This window comes from Cetorhinus maximus, chromosome 7 (assembly GCF_964194155.1).
Source record: "Cetorhinus maximus chromosome 7, sCetMax3.hap1.1, whole genome shotgun sequence".
NCBI lineage: Eukaryota > Metazoa > Chordata > Chondrichthyes > Lamniformes > Cetorhinidae > Cetorhinus > Cetorhinus maximus.
This window is the reverse complement of record NC_135885.1, coordinates 121,609,788-121,632,897: the sequence shown is the minus strand read 5'-3', so window position 1 is coordinate 121,632,897 and position 23,110 is coordinate 121,609,788.

Sequence of the window (23,110 nt, the reverse complement as noted above, 5' to 3'; positions counted from 1 at the left end):
ACCCTGCTATTCCACTTTGGGCAGTTCATCACATAATGATATATCAAGTCACGACTGATAAACCTGTTAACTGTTTCCTGGGCATTCCTGGGACTCATTCATCTACTGCTCCAACCCTGTCATCTGCTGTGGTATCCAAATCTGTTAAAAGCGCTTTCATCCTTATTCCTTCTGTCTGTAACTCTTCCCGTAGTGCTGGCACCTGCATCCTCTTGAAATGACACATTCATTGAGTCCTCCATTCTTTGGGACACTGCGGAATGTCCCAATTGTGTCATCAAGGCTGCTGGAAATAACTGCTCTCCAGGAAGTTTTTGAAGGCAGCAGACATCTGCTCCAAAAGGGAGTCTCTTTCGAACCCAGTTAAGAATAGGAGCCTGGCCATAAGTAACACCTTAGCAAAATCCAGTATCTAAATGTGAGCACCGGACAAGAATTCTCTAAATTGAATTTCTGCAATCTTTTATACAGTCTGTTAAAGTCCATGATATATTCCTCCAATGAATGACTGCCCATTTTTCGAAAGCCATCAAAGTCTGTCAATGCCCCGTAAGCATCCAATAGATCGTCTTTCTGGTAAATTTCATCCATGAAATCCAACACAAGAGCAAACCTTTCTCAGTATCCAACTGACAGGCTTCCAGCTCACAAAATGCTCTGTTTCTGATTTTTACCTTTGTTAGGAAGCGACAATGTTTCCTTTTTGGGAGGGACATAACCAGTGTCCAGATATCCATTTCATTCTATCACTGGTCATAAGGTTCAGACTCTGAGAACATCTTTTTTATCAATTTATCAATGCTTTCAGCCATTCTTCACATAAGCTACTCAGATTGTAATACTCTGTCTTAGAAAAAACATTCTTAAGGTAGAATCATCCAGTCCCATTGGCAGCAGCCATCATGGCAGGCAGGAGTGGACAATATGGCAAGAAGGTCAAAATTCGGTTTCACCCCATTGAGAGACCAGTTTGCTCCACCAGTCAATGGCAGGCCATGCTTCCCTCCATCCAACATCGGGGGATAGTGGGCAAGGCTGAAGGAAGTACACAAACACATTCCGGGGTAGGAGGGGGTAAGGTAAGTGGCCACACATTTTGAAAAGCTTGTCAAAAGTGAGAGTTCTTCTGTAGCTGAGTCCGTTCAGCAGCTCCATTGACATGCTTGGAGTCGGACTTCTGAAGCTTTTCTGTCAACTTAAGCAACAAAAAAGTATGAATGTGTCACCAAATGCTCCAGAACTTTTCACCCCTCTGGACTACAAATTAAGTGCATTTTAGGAGGCAGCAGAACAATTGGCTGACTGGGCAAGTTGTAGTCTCCCTTTGCGAAAGGTGGCTATGGCGCTGTCACTGGACGAGGCATTCAGAGCCCCTTCCAATGCCGTTATTAAGGCTTGGACCAGACTCCCTCATGGCTCAAGCTAACAGTGCAGCCTTGCAGTGCAGGATAGGGAAACGCCTGTGCCTGAGCTGAGAAGGCAGCATGCAGTCCAGTAGCCAAAGTTGCCGCCAATCGGTCAAGAGGAGTAGGGTGGAGGTGGAAGGGGTTTCGGACAGCCATGAAGCACACTACAAACTGGCCATCCAAGTGGTGGCTTGCACTCTCCAGCATGCACGAAGGGGTCTTCAGACTTAACCAAATGCTAACCCACGTGTCTCTCTCTTTGATCCTGCAGGAGGAGAACATCAGGATCATGGAACTTGGTGATTTAGTAGTCTGCCTCATGGCTTAAAGGGAGAGAAGAAGAAGAAGAAGAAGAAGAAGAAGAAGAAGAAGAAGAAGAAGAAGAAGAAGAAGAAGAAGAAGAAGAAGAAGAAGAAGAAGAAGAAGAAGAAGAAGAAGAAGAAGAAGAAGAAGAAGAAGAAGAAGAAGAAGAAGAAGAAGAAGAAGAAGAAGAAGAAGAAGAAGAAGAAGAAGAAGAAGAAGAAGAAGAAGAAGACTAGGCAAAGGGAGGAGCACCTTCCTCAAGATGAAGGGGTGACAGGGCCTGCTGTGCATGCAGCTGAAGATCCACAGAGAGCCATCATGCGTAGGCACCTTAGTAGATCCAGAGTCTATAGACAGCGTTTGTCATTCCTGCAAATGACTGTGAACCAGTGTCGCCGACAACTGCATATGTTTATGTAAATGGTCGGTCACAAATGCCAGCTGCTGGAGGATTTTGCACCATGGGGATATGGAGGGCATCCATTTCCAGTGGCCATGAAAGTGAACACATTCGCTCACTTTTTATGCCAATGGCTCCTTCCAAGGCTCCATAGGTGATCTGTGCGGGATCTCACAAGCCTGCATGCACAACTGTATCCAGGAGGTCATGGACACCATCTCCATGAAGGCACAAAATGTTGTGCATGCAGATGAGGGGATCAGGAAAGCCAGGGAGCAAGACCACTGGGATTTGTGCAGATATCAGGTTTTCCACAGGTGCAGAGTGCCATTGATTACATTCATGTGGCACTTAGATCTCCATGGCAACAAACAGTCAACTACGTCAACCGCAAGGGCTTCCACTGGCTGAATGTTCAGTTGGTCTGCGACCACCACAAATGCATCCTACAGGTCTGTGCACGATTCCCAGGGAGCGATCATGACTCTCAAATCCTTAGCAAGTCTCAGACTCCTGACATCCTCCAGGGTCCAGAGAGGCTACAGAGTTGGCTCCACAGGGACAAAGGTTACCCACAGGCCATGGCTGATGATGCCCATTCGGCAGCACAGACTGCAGCAGAGCGACTTTATGACGAGGCTCATGCTGCGACCCTGACTTTGGTGGAGCAAATGACAGACAGCTTGAAAATGAGGTTCAGGTGCCTCAACAGGTCCAGTGGAGTATTGCAATGCAGATCACAAAGGATGTCATGCATCATCTGGGCGCTCCTCAACCTGGTGCTGCAAGCAGGGGTGGACCTGGCTGAGGAGGAGATGGAAGAACTGCACGTCTCTTCCGATGAGGAGGAAGTTGAAGGGGATGATGGTAATGAGGTCCTCAAAGGTGAGGATGCCAGCAATGAGGCCATCGCACTAGGCAGATGAGGCAGTCACACTCGGGAGGCCCTCATAGCCACAAAATTCGTGGAGTATGATGACGAGATGCAGTGAGGACAGTCCTGACATCCTCGCCTTGCATCTGTGAATGTCTAACTCACGTGTGGCTGATGGCAATGCACATATCCTCAGTACTCAGGCTCAAGTCATGGTGACACAGCGAAGGCGCTAATAGTCGCTAGATTCCTGGAGGAAGATGATGACATGCCATGAGGACGCTCTGTAGTTCTTCACATTACATCTTTGAATGTCTAACTCCTGTCTGGCTGAGGGCAGCTCACTTGGGCTCTATGACCGGGGTCATATCATGGAGATGTAGCCATGAAACTTTAAATGTACCTGATCCTTTGTCAGCCTTCAGCACCTGTCCCATTCAGTAGCACACTGTCAGCAGACACAGATGCTGGAGAGATGGGGGGGATCAGCCCTACCTCAAGGATGCTGAGAGCACACAGAGAGAATAGAACTCTGTGACGCCTGCCCACGACATTCTGGCAGCAATGACAAGCACCATCGAGGTGCAGGCATCACTAGTATGTCCAGTGAGTGTGAAGCCGCACCATCACTTTGGTCTGAAGGCTACACACTGCACAGGGAAGAGGCCCTGGACTGGGACACCTGCCTTTATCTTTTGTAGGAACCAATGTTTCACATCTGAGCGACATGCACAATGCTCATCATAACAAGGAGCCACTGGCAAGGAGATATTCTTGGGAGTTTATTTACAAAGTGAACATCATGTACAAATGATTAAAATCCATGCCCAGGCTGTGCAACTACAACTTCTTAATCCTGCTGCAACATCGTGGTGCTCCCCCGGCATCCACAGCGGAGGTGGGGGCAGCCTGCTGACTGCTACGCTCTGTCTGTGATGGCTTCAGTGTGCATCCTCAGGAGGGCCAAGGCCTGGAGGGCCCCAGTCTGCTTTGGTTGTCCTGCTGTGGGCTAACTGCACCCTTCTCGGTGACATGAAGCTATTAATGTATTTAATGTTATTGGAAATTATTATTTTTTAAAAATAGAGGTTTAGTCTGTGGATGTGTCTGTTTGTGTTTTAATTGGATTGCAACCTGCTAGTCTGGGTGCTTTAATGTACAGTAGTTTTGTGATGTAAGCACAGAGGTAGAGGGCATTTGCATTTTGTTGAATAGAGCATTCAAAGATCGGGGGTGAAATCTTGCACCTAGCTAGGAGACACCAATCAATATGTTTATATTACTAATAAAATTGGTACTATGAATGGGGCTTTATTGTTAGAAGAGGTGGAGTTCAAAGGGCCTGATGATACAATGAGAATTTACATTCGAAGAAAAGTGCTGGGTATAACAGAAAGCAGTTTTGTGTGTGCAGGGCAATGTAAGATCAAAACAGCTGTAAGTCTACCACTGTCTGCTAAGCAACCAAAGTGAAAGGATCCTCATTTTGAATGTGTAAGGTGAAAACGCTTTGCCTGGTGTCTGCTTAAAGTCTATGGGTAGTTGTTACCTTAGTGGAGATGAATTTGGGAATTTGTTAAAAGTTATGATAGTAGTAATTTGTACCCATGTATACATATTTAACTTGTGTAAATTAATAAATGGCTCATGTAGATTGATATAAAAACCTCTTGAGAACTGGTGGTCTTATTCCTGAATTTAGAGTGGCAACTCAAAACATACCACTTGAAAATATAGGTTATGACAGTTGTTTAAAGTTTCCCTCTGGGATTTTAAATAACTCAGCCTTTACCAACTGTTGTGTCATAATGCTTAGCCTGGGGGGCTGGAGCTGTGGAGGTCTCAGGAAGAATGGATTTGGATCAGCTGGACATTCCCAGAGACACATGTGTGGATAGCCCCAGGGTGTGGAGCTGCTGGTCCTTCTCCCAATAGGTGCCTGAGGGTCCCTGGCTGACTTCTTGAGGAGACGTGGAAGCTGGAGTGAGATCGAGCTGCCCCACACCCCTCTCGCGTTGGCACTGTTGGAGGCCAACTATGATGTCATCAATGGAGTTCAGCCCATGCAGCAGTTCAGGACCGATGTTTTGGACCAAAGTCTCCATGGCAGTCGCCATCCTGCCAGTGTTAACCTCAGTCCGTCGGCATGCCGGCGCTATCACCTCAGCCTGAAGGCGGACGGACTCCTCCATCATCCCTTGCAATCTGTGGAGTACACCAGACATCCCTTCCTGATGTTCCCATATTGTCTTTACATCTCTACCAGCTGATTGACAACTGAGTCCGGAGGCTCATCATCTGACTCAGACTCAGCAGATTCCTTACCTCCAGTAATCCTCCAAGTAATGGCGACCAAGAATGTCCCTCCCCCAGCCTGCTGTGGAACAGATTGTGATCCTGAGGCTACTCTACATTTGGTCCCGCTGAGGTGTGTGTCATTATGCTGGTGGAGGGTGCCGTTGAGCGCCATGACGGGTCTTCAGAGGTGCTGCCTTCAGGGTCCTCATCTGAGGTGCTCTCGGTGCTGGGGTTGGAGTCAAGTTTGCCTGGGGGTATGTGTCAGATGTGCCTAGGAGAGAAAGTGGAGATTATTAATGCTTGGCAACCGCATTGAACACAGAACAGTGGACTCAGAGTAGCATTGAGAGAGGGATCATGCGGTGCAGGATCCTCACATGAGTGTTCACTGCCGACTTCACCGTTGCCACAAGAACAGTCCATATCCTCTATGGTTAGCTCCGACGTGCAACTCTCAAAAGGAGAGAGGACCTTGATGTCTTGCACAGGCTGGAATCTCTCCCGTTGATTGTGTGCGATCTTGTCCTTCATAAAGACAGATGGAGAGAGTGCGAGAAAGGCACAAGCCAGGGCAAACAAGGAGGATGCCAGGTGTGCGTGTGTGCTGAGTGGAGCCATGGACGGGAGGAGGAGATTATCTCCAGAGGAGATGAGGCCAGGTGGGGATGTGAGGGTGCGTATGGGAGTGTGAGTGGTGATGCCCCTTGAGCTAGCAGTGAAAGAAGTGCCAGAGAATGGGTGATTGACTTGTGAGTGGGTAATTTGAGAATGATGAGATGGTTGACTTACCCTGGCAGCACAGATGAGATCATTCATCCATTTTCTGCACTGGGTGACTGACACCTTGTGTGCAGTGTTGGCACTGACCACCTCTGCCACCGCCTCCCAAGCCAGCTTGGTGAGACTGATGGGTCTGCTATGGCCAGAGATGGGGTGGAGGATATTGCAGCAGACCTGCATGGTATCCCAAGGATGTATAACTGAATTGGGAAGCTGCGTTCTTCTTGGCTTTCTTCACTGGAGCAGTGTGGCTGCACGCATTGAGAACTGTGTGCATGGCTGTATTTTAAATATGGTGCCCGGCATGGGGAAGTAGCAAGGTAATGGTATTGTGATCCAATCAGAGGCTGGCCTCCAGCGATCCTGGCTGCATAATTAATGAGGCAGGAAGGGTCGATATGGCGTGAAAACCCAGCATTGTGGCTGGCGGGTAAAACATCTTTTTTCACATCCACTACAGCACTTAATGCAAATCTGGGCTGATTCTGCCCTTAGTTTCCAACTTTTATCTTTCAATAGCTATCTTCTGCTACCATGTTAAACTTCTACAGCCTGTCAATGAAGGAAGACACCTGAAGTCAATCTCTACTCAGTTTTGGTTTTATTCACAAAGTGAGACATGAGAAATGTATCTCCCCTAACTCTACAACCCACCACCAGTGTAATTAAGTGTCTCTTTATACGTGCAAAAATAATTAACCAATGAGTGGCCCCCACCTTTTGACACTTATCCTTAATTTATAGAATTAACAGAGTTGTGTTCAGGCCTGATTTAAAATTAAAAACCTCAAATCTAATGGCAAACAGTCTCCAATCCACCCAACTCTAGGTTAACAGAAGCGGGACAAGGGGTAAGCCATTTCTCGGAGATGGCTTGTCAATTTAAATATTGTAGTAAGGCTAGAAATCTTTGATTTAGCTTGCTTTGCAGGTTTAAAAGTGGCCAGCTTTCCCTGGCCTCAGGAAACCATGCAGCTGAAGGGCGGTTAGGACCACTTCAGGTAAAAGGTGCCTTTACATTGACTTTACAGCACTGTTTGTGGGCCAGGGAGAGCGGGAGTGCTTCACCCAGAACCCCCAAGCTTCCACATCAGAACACTCCTCATGGATCTCAACCTTTCACTTAGGGCCAAAGAACTTATCCTCCCCATGGATTAGACACCCCACCTCTGCATTGTGGTCCAATCCCTCCTTTCCAGGCTCAACATTGGACCTACCTGTTCCTGTGGCCTACTTGAGAGTCCTTCCCAGACAAACTGCAAGCCAAGCTTGTCAATCAGGTTGACTTTCAGGGTGGGAACCTATCAAGGAGAAAGGAAGGCCCTAAAATCCCATTGCATTCTGATACGTCCGGACCTCTGGGTTTCCCATTCAAAGCTCTGAAGCAAAAACCAACCAATGCGGCCGGCAATGCACGCTACCGCACTTAGTGCAAATCTGGGATGATTCTGCCCTTAGTTTCCAACCTCTATTTTTCAGCAACTATCTTCGGCTACCATGTTAAACTCTTACAGCCAGTTAGTGAAGGAGAACACCTGGGGTAACATTTTCCCTCTGTCGGGGGGGGATGTGCGGGAGTGGCCACGGGCGGGCAGGCTTCTGGTCGGTGCCCCCAGTCGGCGGGGGGGGGCACCGCCATTTTGCGTGCGCCGGCCAATTAGGGTCCGCCTAGCATGACGTCCAAAAAGTTGGAATGAAAATAGGCAATCAACCATCTGGAGAGCATGCAAGATCCCATACTCTGACTATTCACACCACGCTGCGACTTTGCAAATATTTCTGAGATGAGACATCAAAATTCAGTTACCAGTTCTGAAACAATAACTGCAGCAGACATAAACTCATCAAGATCCTCTGGAATATACAATCAGCAAAGGTATTTCAATGGAACTCCTGTCAAGCAGGAGAGAGGAAGAAGTGAAAAGGACAATGCTGTACTGAAACAGGCTGTTGGAGCTGTGTGCCTTCTCTCTCTCTCTAAAAGCTTGGTTTGTGAAGTGACCACTCTGACAAGGGACTGACTGTGAACTGAGATATTTTAAAATGTGGAAATCTGCTCCATACAACTGCATTCAGGAGCACAACTAAGCTAAATGGCCACAATGTTGAATCACTGTATCAAGACCAATCAAGGAACAGCTAACCATATACTCAATTTTTCTTTCATTTCCTGTAAAATCCTTATAAGCCTATCCTCTTACTCTGCCACTATACTTGTATTTGCGTGGACCCAGAAGAATGCATGTGACTGTATGAATAGTACTGTGTTTTTCTTATTTTTTTAGCTCAGGAATAGCTTTAATAAACTTGCCTCGTTCTTTGTTTAATCTAACCCGGCTAAGTAATACTCTACAATTTTGACATGTAAATAGTGGGACACTTACAGAATTAGAACAACACATTCTCTCTAAATCCTTAAAAAAGAAAAACAAACCCTGTTACAGTCAAATGAGGAGTGGGAAAATAGGGGAATAATTTCAACTATCCTCATCTTGTCATAACAATAGTGGGAAGATCACTGATGAAGCAGTTAAAGACACTACCCTGAGGATCTCTTGCTGTGGTATCATGGGACTGAGATGATTTGCCTCCAACAACCACAACCATCTTCCTAAGTGCTTGGTATAACTCCAACCAGTGGAGAGTGTTCCCCTAATTCCCATTAACCTCTATTTTGCTAGCACTCCTTGATGCCACACTTGGTCAAATGCTGCTTTGATGTCAAGGGCAGTTACTTTCAAATCACTCGATTCATAGAATGTGACTTATAGGGCTGAATTTTCCCCCCGTTGGGGGGGATGTTGATGGGCGGGTGCGTACGGGCATGCTTCCGATCGGCGCCCCCGATCAGAGGCGTGGCGCCAATTTACGTGGGTGGGCCGATTAAGGCCCACCCAGCGTGACGTCCACAGGGAAGCGCTATGCACTCCCTGTGCGGGTGGGGGGATTCCCAAAATTGAAAGTACGTTCTTTAGCGCATGCGCACGAAAGAGCGCATTCATCTCCATGAGGCTAAGTGCTGCCTCAGGGAGATCGCCTCTACTTTCAACAATATTAAAATTAGAAATAGAATATTTCCCTTACATGTCCCCTATGTGACAAAGTCACATGAGTTGGGACAAGTCCATAATTTTTACAAAATCTTTATTAAAATTTTTTAAAGCCTACATGAAACCTCATCCCACCCATGGATAAAGTTTCATGTTTTTTCTACTTCCTGCCGGGGCTCCTGCCCTGCCCATCAATCTTAAGGTTGGACGGGCAGATCCTTTAGTTGCTTAATTGACCCTGTCAATGGCCTCAATTGACCATTAACAGGTTGGCGGGTGCACAGCTGATTTCGCTGCGCTCCCGCCTTCCTGAAAATTTAAATCAGGCGCGGTGATGTCGGGAGTTCCCCCCCGATGTCACCATGTGTCATTTTACGCGTCGGCGAGTGGGCCCCGCCCCCGCTCGCCAACTAGTAAAATTTTGCCCATAAAGTTTAGATGTAACTTTTATACTGCTTTACTTATTATAGTGTTGAAGTCAATAATAATAATGTTTTTCTACAGATATTTCAGTTCGCAGGATGAAAAATATCCTCATTATCTGCTGCCAGACTTAATTTTGAAAATATTGTTACATGCATTCATTTGAAAAATGTGAGAACAACTCTAAGGATTTTTTAAAAATTTCTCATAGAATGTGGGCGTCGCTGGCAAGGCTAGTCTCAGTTGCCCATCCCTCATTGCCTTTGAGAAGGTGGTGGAGAGCCAACTTCTTGAACCGCTACAGTCCGTATAGAACAGATGGATCAACAGTGATGTTAGACAGGAGTTCCTGGATTTTGACCCACCAACAATGAATGAATGCCAAGTCAACACCAAATCAAGGCGGTGTGCAACTTGGAGGGGAAATTGAAGATGATGGTATTCCCATGAACCTGCCGCCCTTTTTTTCTCCAGTTGATAGAGGTCGCAGGTTTGGTTGGTGCTGTCAAAGGAGACTTGGCAAGTTGCTGCAGTGCACCTTGTACATGGTATACATTGCTGCAACTGTGCACTTGTGGTGGAGAGAGTGAATGTTTAAGGTGGTGGATGGATGTGCCAATCAAATGAGCTGTTTTGTTTTGGATGGTGTCAAGCTTCTTGAACATTGGTGGAAATACTTTCATCCAGGCAAGTGGAGAGTATTGCCTCATACCCTTGATTGTGCCCTGTCAATGATGGACAGGCTTTGGGCAGTCAGGATATGAGTTACTTGCTGCAGAATTCCCAGTCTCTGACCTGCTCTTTTAGCTACAGGATTTATATGGCTGGTCCAGTTAAGTTTATGGCCAATGGTAAACCTCAGAATGGGGATGGTGGGGGATTCTGTGATGGAAATGCAATTGGACATCAGGGGAGATAGTTAGATTCTCTCTTGTTGGACTTAGTATGCATTGTTTCATGCCACTACTTGTAAAGAAAATAACTCAATACAAATCAGACACAAATAGTTTTTGTTTAAGCAGCCTGAAGATAGGTAAGTAAGGTGCTGATATTTGTTATCTTTACTTAGTTTGTAATGCTCTAGTCAGGCCAAGGGCCGAAACCCAATCTTCAGAGCGGGAGTGCTGAGCCATTTTGGAATGCAGTGTACGTTTAATTTGAGAAATGACAATTGGTAAGTGTAGCATGTTTGGAGAAATAGGGGACTTCAACCCTATTGTTCATGAAGGTTTCTGCTAGGATTTTCCTCACCTCATATCTGGATCTGTTAACACTAATGGAGATTGATTGCTATGATTAGTCAAGAAATATTATATCTTGGGACTATCAGTATAGTGAACTAGATGGATGTTGGTCTTTTTACATCTAGTAACTCCTATATTCCTGTCTAAATTATTATTACTAAAGTAAAGCATCTTGGGCACAAATGTAAAAAAAGAATGAGAAACAGTAGTGCGATGAAGTGTTGCAGGACTGTTACAAGGTGAAATTTAAATGACAATATGTGTCCAATGTGGCAGAAGATACTTTTTGAAAACTATTGCCTTTTAATTGAATTTAGATTATAAGCCATTTGCCATTATGAATAAAAATCAATCTTTGGGGGAATAAAAAACTTTTCAACATAGCTGGTTAAGTCCTGATTCAGGCATGACTGCTTTGCTTTCACTGTAATTAAAACACAAGAGATAGGTTGTAGTGCCAAGGTTGGCTGTACATGGCTGTTAGGCAAAGGAAATAAATTAGGATCATTTTCAATTTTTTTAAGAAGTTGATTAAATAATCTCTGTTGGAAACATGAACCCAATGGCAAAATTCTACAAAGTGCATTCCTGTGATTTAATAAGAAAAAACACAACACAGTGGTGGAATCCCTGCAGGAAAAACAAAGGCGGCGAAGTGTATGAGAAATTAAAGCATTGCAGCAAAGGCAAATCATGACAATAAATTAATGTCACTCTATTGATGTGAGAAACAAGGGTATTGCAAATACTGCAACTCAATGCAAAAACTTTGGCAATTAAGTACAGCCACACTAAATAAACTACAATAAAGAGGAAATTGTTTTGTGTTACAGTTTCTGCATCTAAACGCAATCGGGTTAGTAGATTCCTTAAAGGAAGTACACAGTAAAATATGGCTCCAAAACATTGGGAAATACAATATCAGGAGAGACAAAAACCTTTCAGAACTGTTAAGAAAATGATCTATCATCTCTGTCAGTCTGTATCTGTCTGTCTATCTATTTACTAGGCTGCCTGTATTGAAAGTGTTGAAGCAGCTGTTGTTTACTCACAAACTCCATCTTGCAAGCTGCTTTACTTCAGAAGCTGAAGTTTTAGGCCCTGATGGGGTCAGGCATGGAGGTGGGCGAGTGCGTAAATTGGCAAATGCTGGCTTCATCCTGCGCACTCGGTCCACAACCAGAGGCTATTTTGCAGGCAGGATGGGGTGGGAGATTAGGGGGACTTGGGTGGAGGGTGATGCCCGAAGAGCTACCCTGCCGTAAGCAGTGGGTAACCAATTGGTAAAGGTTTATGAAAGTCTATTTTTAGAAGCCGACTGGTATTTTGCAGCCTGGGTGCAGCCCTCCAGCAGCAGGTCAGGGACCAGCACTCCAGGAAGGCAGGCATGCATGGCTTCAGCTGCTGCTGCAGGCCGCCCCGTGGAGAGTCCACTCCACAATGGTGGCCCAGTTGCTGTAGGAATTTCTTATTTAAAGCTTTGAAAAGTTGGGGACAGGGTCCCTCCATCTTGGTATGGCCTATCTCTCAATTGCCTGAAAAAGCAGCTTCTTCAGTGCTGGAGGGCTTTCTATTAGCCCTTCATCTTTGACAGCCTGGCATTCTCAATTAGATGATGACCCCAACCCCTATCCTTGGCTAATTCACAGTGCAGACTTCTCACCCCAGTTCGAACCTGGGGGTGAGGTCCTGACAGCTGCCAGGAAAATCCTGCCCCTATAGACGGGACCTATTTTGTTCTCTAATCACAACACTAATACGGCACTTAATGATATCAAGGAAACAAATAAAAATTGCTTTCTCAAACTTAAATATTATTAAACATACTAGTGATTTTTAATCACATTGGAAGTAAGTTAGCATTAATTTAATAACATGATATACGTTTCAATATTGGAACAGACAATAGGGAATTATATTCTATAATTCATTTTTGGACATCAGGAAGAAGGATCCATGTTTATATTAAGATATTGTAAAGTCAGTAGAACAAATGAATCCTGCATTTGAACATGTGGAGGTATTGAGGAGTTAGCCTTACTAATGAAGTTGCAAACTGTTAACAACATATTTATTGATAGCTGACAAGAATCAATTTTGATATGAGGTACTATTCAAGCAATGTAACATTTTCAATAGTGTTTAGGAATGAGTATGCTGAAGTATATTGGATGAATACTTCCTAAGTATGTTTCAGATAGTGAAGCTGTTACAGAATCCCCCAGGAGATAAAGTAGGAAGAAACAGTTTCCTTGAATTCATTCACTGACTGTATGTAACCTGCTTTCCAAAATGTCCAGATGTGAGCCCCAGTGTAGCAATTGACTAGATAATCTGATTTTACTTCTGACAGAGTAATATGATTCTAGATTGATGCCGATCTAATGAAAACAAAGCAGCACCAATTAACTGAGTTAACATTTCAAGTCAATGACCTGTCTTCAGAGCTAATCTGATGAAAGGTCATTGACCTGAAGCGTTAACACTGTTTCCAGCTTCACTGACCTGCTGAGTACTTCAAGAATTTTCTATTTCTATTTTGGATTTCCAGCATCCGCAGTATTCTGCTTTTGTAGCAGCACCAATACATTTATATAGTACTGTCACATAGCACAATGTATCAGAGTACTCAGTAATGCTTTAAAGTGATTTGCAAAAGAAGCAAGTCTGATGTAAGAAAAAACTTTTTCACACATCGAGTGGTTCAGATCTGAAATGCACTGCCTGGAAGTATGGTGGAGGCAGGTTCAATTGAGGCATTCAAGAGGACATTAGATGATTATTTGAATAATAACAATGTGCAAGGGTGTGGGGAAAAGGCAGGGCAATGGCACTAGGTCATAATGCTCATTTGGAGAGCCGGTGCAGACATTACAGGCCAAATGGCCTCCTTCTGTTCTGTTAAGATTCTGTGATTCTAAGAAGAAAGGAGAACCCAGGAGAGTGAATGACAAAATTTAAATGGAAAGACAAAAGATGTAGTCACAGAAATACACCAATAACACCCATTAGGGATTTACTGTGACAGAAAATTGTATTTTTTGATTAGCTATATTTAAAGTAAAATTTATTTGAGAAGTTGCTGAGCAAAATGAGCACAGGGGCAAAATCAGTTTCTTACATCTGGTTCTGGCCTATTCCGAATTTATAACTGGGCTGATGCCACTTAACACTTGTGCTATAAACAGAAAATGCTGGAGGTACTCAGCAGGTCTGACAACATCTGTGGAGAGAGAAATAGAGTTAATTTTTCAGATGTGACCTTCCATTACAACTGAAATATTAGGTCACAGATCTGAAACATTAATTACGTTTTGATGCTAATTGTTTCCAACATTTTATATTTATGTTTCATGTTTAAGGCAGCTGCTCTATTTTGCTTTTTGTATTTATCTGGGTAAAACTTTTAATTTCCTTTACATTTTTTTATTAATTCATGGGATGTGGACTTTGCTGGCTGAGCCCGCATTAATTGCCCATCCCTAGCTGCCCTTGAGAAGGTGGTAGTGAGCTGCCTTCTTGAACCACTGCAGTCCGTATGATGTAGGTACACCCACAGTGCTGTTAGGAAGGGAGTTCCAGGAATTTGACCCAGCGACAGTGAAGGAACGGCAATATATTTTCAAGTCAGGATGGTGAGTGACTTGGAGGGGAAATTCCAGGTGGTGGTGTTCCCATCTATCTGCTGCCCTTGTCCTTCTAGATGGTAGTGATCGTGGGTTTGGAAGGTGCTGTCAAGGGAGCCTTGGTGAATTCCTGCAGTGTATCTTGTAGATTAGCACTAAAATGATGGGATATTGATGTAAGAAATCAAAGTATGGTAAAAGACAAAAAATGTGGAAAATTGAAAATGTGCTCAGACATTTCTGAGAAACATAAATGTTTATGTGTGTATATTTTATATATATTATATGCCCATAATAAAAATGGAGGATGTTGGTAAATAGTACCAGGAATGAGCTTATTAAATTAAATTTGTACAGAAATAATAGTGCAAACATCATGGTAAATTATTGCTTATTAAAGCTAATACATCATTATAACTGTCTGAATTCCTTTTAGCAAGTTATGTGAATTTTTTAAAAATGGGGATGCATAGGGAGTTGGTACAAGAAAAACACATCGAGTTGCTGGCACTGTGATGAAGTCATTATTGCAATTCACAAGACTACTGCAACAAATAATGTTTTGAATGTTCTGCAAATCCTTGCTTGAAGGGATGATATAACGGTGAATTCCTCTTGACATTTCCTCAAAGCCTCAATGACACATCAACTTGTTATTAATATACAAATGAAACCCAACAGACTGGTGGGATGATGCATTACTAAAAGTTGCCAAAGCATTAAAAGTCTCTGAGGAACATGTACATCAATGTAAAATTCTGCAAGAGGTAAGATGTTTGATGAATGTCTGGTGAAATCAAGTAAGTTTCCTGGAGAAATTAAATTTCCTCATGTCTGTGGGAGAACAAGCTATTGCACTGTATCACTGCAAGAAACAAAATATTCAGGCTAATCCCTACATCTAATGAAAGTGTGAAGGAGAACACTGCACAGAACTTAAACAAGAGGAATGAGGCACAAAGAAATTATGAGGGATATTGGAGCAGAGTGGGATAAGATAATTGGGAGGAGACCCATGTGGAAAAATAACACAAGTATAGGCTAGTTAGGCCAAATGGCCTGTTTCCATGCTATGTATTTTATATAGCATTACAATTAATCCTTATGAATCTCTACCCCATGATTACTTTTGCTCTAGCCCTTTACATGCTTCTCAGCAAACTGTAATGAAAAATAAGAATATCCAACACATTCTATGCAATTTTATGTGTTTTTTGCCTTTCTTTCACACTCAGGGAAGCTAAGAGATGTGGTGTACAGCTAATGACATTTTTCTATTCAAAAAGGCAAATAGAATAAATCCAGAGAATTAAAGACCAGTTCATTTAATGTCAATGGTAGGAAAGACATTGGAATCTTTACTCAAAGATGAAACATTGAGCAATCAAAAATTTAACAAGTAGTCGGCACAGATTTCGAAAAGGAATATTATGTTTGACTAATTTTATTGTATTCTTTGAAGAAGTAACAGATAGGGTCGATGATTGTTATTCGATGGATATAATATCCATGGAACTTCAAAGACCTTTGGTAAGGTACCACATTGTAGCTTCATGATTAAAATCAAGGATGTTGGAGTCAGGGAACAAGTAGCGTAAAAATTGGCTACAAGACAGAAAATAGAGTCAGGATTAAAGTTAATTAAAAGTAAAGAAAATACAAGAAGAACAATGAATATATAGCAAACTAATTTCAATATAAGCAAGTGTGATGTGGTGCAATTTGGTAGGAAGAACGAGGAATCTACCCACTCCATGGCAAATAAGCATCTAAATGGGGTAGATGTGCCAAGAGATCTAGGGCTGAATTTTCCGTTCGGCGGGCGGGTGGAGCTAAACTAATCACGGGTGGGCGCGGACCCAATCGCCGGTGCCACCATTTTGCGTGGGCGGGCCAATTAAGGCCTGCCCAGCGCATTTCACACTCCCGTGGAGAGCGGTACTTTTAAAATTGTGGCTGGCCTGTACAGACCACAGGTTCCAATGGGGGACCGGCAGTCTGTATAAAGAAAGGCCAGGCAGCATCCTTTAGGCTGATCACCTTGGCCAGCTCCAGGATGCACTGCAGGGGGTCTGCACAGCAGGCTCTAGTAGAGGGAAGGCCAGAGGAGGAGGGCAGGCTGCAGGGTAGGCCAGCGGGGGGTCAATGTGCCCCTCGCTTCTCTGATGACTGCCTTGCTGCCCTTGTTGAGGAGGTGGCAGCACAGCGAGAGGTCCTGTTTCCTCAGAATGGGAGCAGGAGGGCCCTCCATGCGATGAAGCGGGCCTGGCAAGAGGTGGCGGAGGTGGTCACCTCCATGGATGCTGCGTGGCGAACATGAACCCAGTGCCGCAAGCGCTTGAATGATTTGTTGTGCTCTGGAAGGGTGAGTACCATATTGGCCTTGGCCATTTAACCCAGCAGGTAGCCTTAGCCTTTGAGCCCCCCCACCCATGTCTTAGTGTTGTTACTGCATTGGGCATTTGGCACAAGCTGGGTGGGCAAGCAGATAGTGACCATGCTTGCACCAGCCTTAGTGGTTGATGAGAAGATGGGTTCTCCCCACACCATATGTTGGTGTTCATCACACTTGAGTAGTCTGGGGTAACCTGCAGGAGAGGCAGTTAGGCACATACCATACCTCCAACACAAGTCTTATTCACGGTGATGAGATGGTGGAAGGGGAGCCTCAAGGTGTCGTGGCCAGGAGCCATCTGCTGGCCTCAGCGCCACACCTAGTTGCGCCTCCTTGCCATGGGAGCTAAGACCCATGTGTTATTGAAAGCGATGGACGCCAAGGTGGCTGTTGAGGGAGGGGATTGGGAGCAGCCGTACTATCTTTTGGTGACCGATCACCAGTAGTGTGGACAGGAGCCGCTGGAGGCCTCAGATGGGCCACTGTGGTTGGGGTGCGGCGTGCGCGTACAGAGCACATGAGTGGTCAGACCAAATAAATGGTGTTCTCTGTTCTGCAGGAGAAAAATGTGCACAACATCCATGAGCGTCCGTGCACTGGTGGTGGCCAGCCCACGCTCCACATACTCACCCAATTTGAAGAAAAGGCCATGGAGCTGGAAAGGCATCAAGTGGGCAGGTCGGCAGGTATCTGTGAGGCTGGGGTACAGCGGCCAGGTATTTGAGACCCACAGTCCCATCCACTCTGTCTTCCCACCATCCAAAGCACTGATGGTTGCTGCAATCATTAATGCAGCAACACTGCTCATTCACAGACTGATACAGTCAGACGTGTGGGTCATACACAAAGGTCCCTCAGCCCCTTGAGGATGTGCGTCTCTAGCACCTTCCAAAGTCGCCTTATCCCATTTCTGACCACTATCCCCATGGCCTAACATGCCATGGCATCGCTGCTGCACAGCCAAATACTTATTGCATCTTAGGAGGGTTTGTACCTCCACCAGTGCGTTCCACATTATTCTGTCCAAAAGGTCCTCAGCACCTCAGCTGTCAACCTTATGGTACTCAGCTGAAATAAATGCAACCATGTTAGTCATCCCTGCGCCAAGGGGAAATGTTGCCTTCTGTCCACCCGGTCTATGCCCCTCATAACGGTATGAAGGTCAACAATGTGACCTGTCAATCTCCTGTGCTCCACGGCAAATGTCACAAGTGAATGCCATGTTTCCTCATAACTCCAACTCTTCAGGCCAGCATGCATCCAGGTCAGGAACCTCTGCATTTTCTCCACTCCAATGTCATCCCTCCCATGAAGCGCAGGTCACAACTGAATGCAGAAGTGTAGCTGTGGCCTTGACAGCATTTTCTGCACTTGCAACATGACCTCCTTTTCCTATATTCTATTCCTCGGCTAATAAAGGCAAGTCTGGCTTCGGCCTCGTTAAACGCCTTATGTTCCTGTTCTGCTACCTTAATGGGTCTGCCCAGCAAGATCCCTGTCATCGTTGTGACTTCCCACGGTCCTACCATTACTCATGTATTCCCGTACCTTGTTTGTCTTGCCCAAGTGCATAACCTCACACTTATCCACACAACATTCCATGTGGCATTCCTTAGGCCATCTGACCAGCCTGACTGTATGCGGCTGTAATGTTTGGACCTTCTCTTGACTATTCACCACCCCACCAATGTTTGTCTCCTTAGGTTCTTGAAGGTTGAGCACATTATGAGCCTAGGGGGAAAGGGATGAATTGTGTTACTGACTGAACGCTAACTGATGCACTATCCTTGTTGTTAATTTCAGCATCACCACAGCATGGCCACCAGGAGGATGTCCAGAGTCCCCCTTCTACACCTGAGGGGTGTCAATTGGCATGAGCGTCACATCACTTCAGCAAGCCAGGCACCAGCCCAGCGACTACCACATCGGTGGGGAATGTAACATTGGCTAGTGTCCCGGGGCACAGTGGAGAGAGCACTTCACAATTGCTGGAGGAGATGGCACAGACAGAGAGTGCCGATGACGCCAGCAGCCAGAGGACTGCAGGTGACCAGGTACATGCTGAGTCGGGCAGTGATGATGTGCCTCTGGAGATGTCAGCCATGCAGCAGCTGCAGGACAAGCAGCAGGGTGCGCGGGAGCATCTGGCAGGGTTGCATGAGAGTGTGCTTCACTTGGTCTCTGTGGTGGAGGAATCCAGGCAGAGTGTCAGTGATGGCATGAACCTCATGTCAGAGCATCAGGCTTCCACCACTGAGAAATTGGCGACTCTCATGGAGAGGGGCTTCCAACAGATTGATCAGCTTCTGATGGGGTTACACTTGGGTCTGCAAGCCCTCACAGCACTACTGGCAACAGTTGGTCATTGGCAATGTGAGAGATATTCTAGGCACCAACTGTCCCAACTCGGTGCCCATCTATCTGCGGTGAGCAGGGAGGTCCAATGTGACCTCACGTCAGCGCAGCAGCTGCCTGTCGTTGCTGCGAGCTCCTCTCAGGGCGCTCCAGATGAGGGCAGCAGCTCCTCCGCCCCTCTGCCTGTGACCATTGCATCCCGTGAGGCTGCGACAACTGGGGAGGTGCCAGTTCTGGAACTGGCCACTCCCTCCCAGGCGGGGCCAGGACAGGCTCCATGGGCCAGAGGACGGCCGCCAAGGTCATCGAGGCCAACAGGACAGCAGAGTCAGCAGGCTGTCTCTTAAGCCACTCCGAGCGATGGGGCGGCACCAAGACGTAGCACCTTTCAAACGTAAGCATAAAGCACGTTAAGCACTCCACGGGTTTCTCACTGATGCTTTTCTGTTGGCCTGAGATTCAGGAATTTATATTTTTCAACGATGGAGCAACGTTTTGTTTTGATTTTTGTGGCAACATCTGATGGACGGGAATAAAATCCACATTTGTTACCATGGCTGAGGGTGTCTCCTTTGAGCTGCATTTGTATGTTTCACAGACATATCATGAGTGTTTGAGTAGACATTGATGTTTCTGTACGAAGCCCTTAGTTGCAGCTGATGAAGTGGCAGATGCCACGTGTGGAAGCACCAGGCAATGCTGATCCTGCAGATCCATGTGTGTGGAGCTAGCTGAAGGTTCGTTGGATTAAATTGTCCCGGGTGTCCCTGCCTCCTTGGTGTAGTAGCGGGTCGGCGTGCTGCCCCTCATCATCACCCTGTGCTTCCTCATCCTCTGAACCACTGCTGGAGTCATCGTGTGCAGCTGCATCCACTGCGTCAAGGTCTTCATTGTTCACTGCATCCCCCCTTTCCAGTGCAAGGTTGTGGAGAGTGCAGCATGCTACCACTATCACAGAGACGTGATCTGGGGGGTACTGGAGTGCGGCCCCTGAGCGGTCCAGGCATTGGAAGTGCATCTTGAGAAGACCGATGGCTCTCTCCACCACAGCCCTTGTGGTGCCCTGGCTCCTATTGTACCGCTGCTCAGCTTCTGTTCTTGAATAGCGGAGAGGCGTCATGAGCCACCTTCTGAGGGGATTGCCCTTGTTACCCAGCAGCCATCCATCCAGTTGAGATGGAGCACTGAAGAGCCCCGGCACCTGGGAGTGTCTGAGGATGTAGTCATCATGGGAGCTGCCTGACTACCTTGCTCAAACTTGCAGAATCAGCATCCTGTGATCACACACTATCTGCACGTTCATGGAGTGGAAGCCTTTTCTGTTGACAAAGGCACCAGGCCCATCTGCTGGCTCCTTGATGGCCATTTGTTTGCAGTCAATTGCACCCTGGACATGGGGGAAGCCAGCAATGGCCACAAAGCCTCTGGCTCGCTGTGCCTGACTTGCCTGGTTACAGTGGAAGTGGATGGAGGTCAATGCATGTCCGAACAGAGCATCTGTAACCTGCTTGACACAAGTGTGGACAGCTGTTTGGGAGACACCGCAAAGATCACCCACCGAGCCCTGGAAGGAGCCAGATGCATAGAAGTGGAGGGCAACTGTGACCTTCAGGAGCTGCTGGCATGGGGTGTCCACCCACACAGTTAGGAGAGATCTCAGGGCCAATCATCTGACAGATGTAGTTGACTGTCTCCCTTGAGAGTCGGAGCCTCCTTCGGCACTGCACCTCAGGCATATTGAGGTAGCTGTTTCGCCACCTGTATACCCTGGCAGCAGGATAGTGGCGTCTTCTGCGACCCCTTCCACCTTGGACAACCTCTTGGCCCTGCGCCCCTTGTGCCTGCGCCTGGCCTCCCAAAGGTGGCTCCCCTGGAGGCTGATTATCCTATCCTAGCCTCCTCCTTATTCTAGCCCTCTCTTCCTCCTCAGAGGAGCTGCCTCCAGTGAAGATGTCAGAACCCATACCTAGGCTAAATGGAGGCCTCCAGAAAGCTGCAGGCCCCATAAAGATTCCTGACTGTGGAGTGCTGAGCTGAAGCTTCAAAGCATAGTGAAAGCTGCTGGAATTCATTCTGAACGGCTACAGATCACACAGGCAAGTTTAAAATACTTGCTGCAATAAATACTTCACATAAAACATTGACAACTCCATTGAGCCCACATATCCTGCCTGTGGATGAGTTTTGTTAAAAGGTCACTTACCGGCCTGCCCGTTGCACCCATGCGCCGAGCCGAAGATCGCACAGGCGCCTCAAAATCGGCGTCAATTGCCGGGTTAAGGGCCTTGACAAGCCCTTTAATTAATGGCGGGCGCGCGTTGTACTTCATCGCGCACCCGCCTAGCTAAACATCGTGATGGCGCGCGGTGACGTCGGGACACTTGTCCAATGTCAGTGCACGCCATTTTAAGTGCTGACATGCGGGGCCCGCCCCCTGCACGACACCCAGAATATTCTGCCCCTAGGGTGCAGATTCACAAATCACTAAAAGTAGAAACATGGATTAATTGAATATTCTTCACAAGTATTGTGGCCTGGAAATTCCTTGACTTGATTTGTGCAATGGTTGTGTTCTATTTTTAAATAAAATTAATAAGCTTTTAAATCCACTGTTCAAATGTGCAATTCAGCAGTTGTGTTGGTCAAGAAAGTGCAAAGAAAAACACTCTTTGTTTTCTCATTTCTCTCAAATAATTTCATTGCATGCATTACCAATATTTTTATTAGACTTGGACAGCATTACGAATATTCACATGCCACCTGTGCCCGGTAGTCTGCAGAACATGGCACCAAGACAAGAGAGGAGTGCACAACTTCACTTATTTATACATTCCAGGGTGAAGGACAGGTGGTGGTTAGGTTTGGGGTTGAGGGTTGTGGAGGTGGGGTGCTGGGCGGTGCGTGCATTGAAGATCAGAACAGATTCTTGAAGGTGGGTGTCAGCAAGTCACCAGAATCATCATTTGAGCTGCCAAAAGGGAAATGGCACTGACACTGATTGTCAGCTTCATCACCCTCAGGAATGCAGAGCAGTGTTGCAAGACATTCCACTTCTTCAGTCGAGCTAGGCAAGTCAATGCACTGCAAAAATCTCCCATTTTCTTCCTTGTCATCCTGGGAACCAGAACAATCTTAACCCTCTTAATGCAACACTTCCATGTCTCGTCTAGCACTGTATTCCCTACTGGCATCGACTCCCTATTGTCCACCATGGCTACACAGCTCCCCTAACACCAAGAACAGTCATGCACAATGCAAAAACCTCTTCCTCCACTTTAAGAGCCTCATACCCCGACGTCTCTTTTTTTTTCTAACTTTCCCATGTTACTCATTCCTCTCCCAGCCTCACTCTCAATAACTCTTTGCCGGGGAAATTGGTTCATAATGCTGTCTGCTCCCCAAAGGCACATTTAAACCCCTCACCCACTTTGAGGACAAAGCCATGCAACTCAAGAAATGGCCGACAGTTTCAAGGGAGATAGTGAGGTTGATGACATTTTGCCCATGTCAGGTTACTGACAGAGACTGCATTGTCATCCCCATGAGCCATCACACTGTCACAACCTTTCACCCCCTATCTCCTTAATCGAATGGGAAAATTCTCAAGGCTTTTCACTTTCTGCTTTCCCACAGATGCAGATCCACCACTGTAATAAGTAACAAAGGAGAAGGGAGATAATAAGGAAGATGATGGTGAGGATCAGGCCAGCCAAGAGTTGCAGCTGAATGGTATTGCTGTGGCGGGAGGAAAAGACATGGTTCAACAAACTGCCAGTTCTTGAGGTGAGAAACAATGAGAAATGAATGCAGCTTTGTACCGCTTGTAAATCTGTTTCATACCCACCAAAATCTGTTCATAAGGATCTTCAGACCCTTCTCTGTCAGCAACTCTTCACTTCAGCCTTTAATGGCGGTTCCTGACCTGCTGTGCTGTCATGAACTTGCCCTGGAGGCAG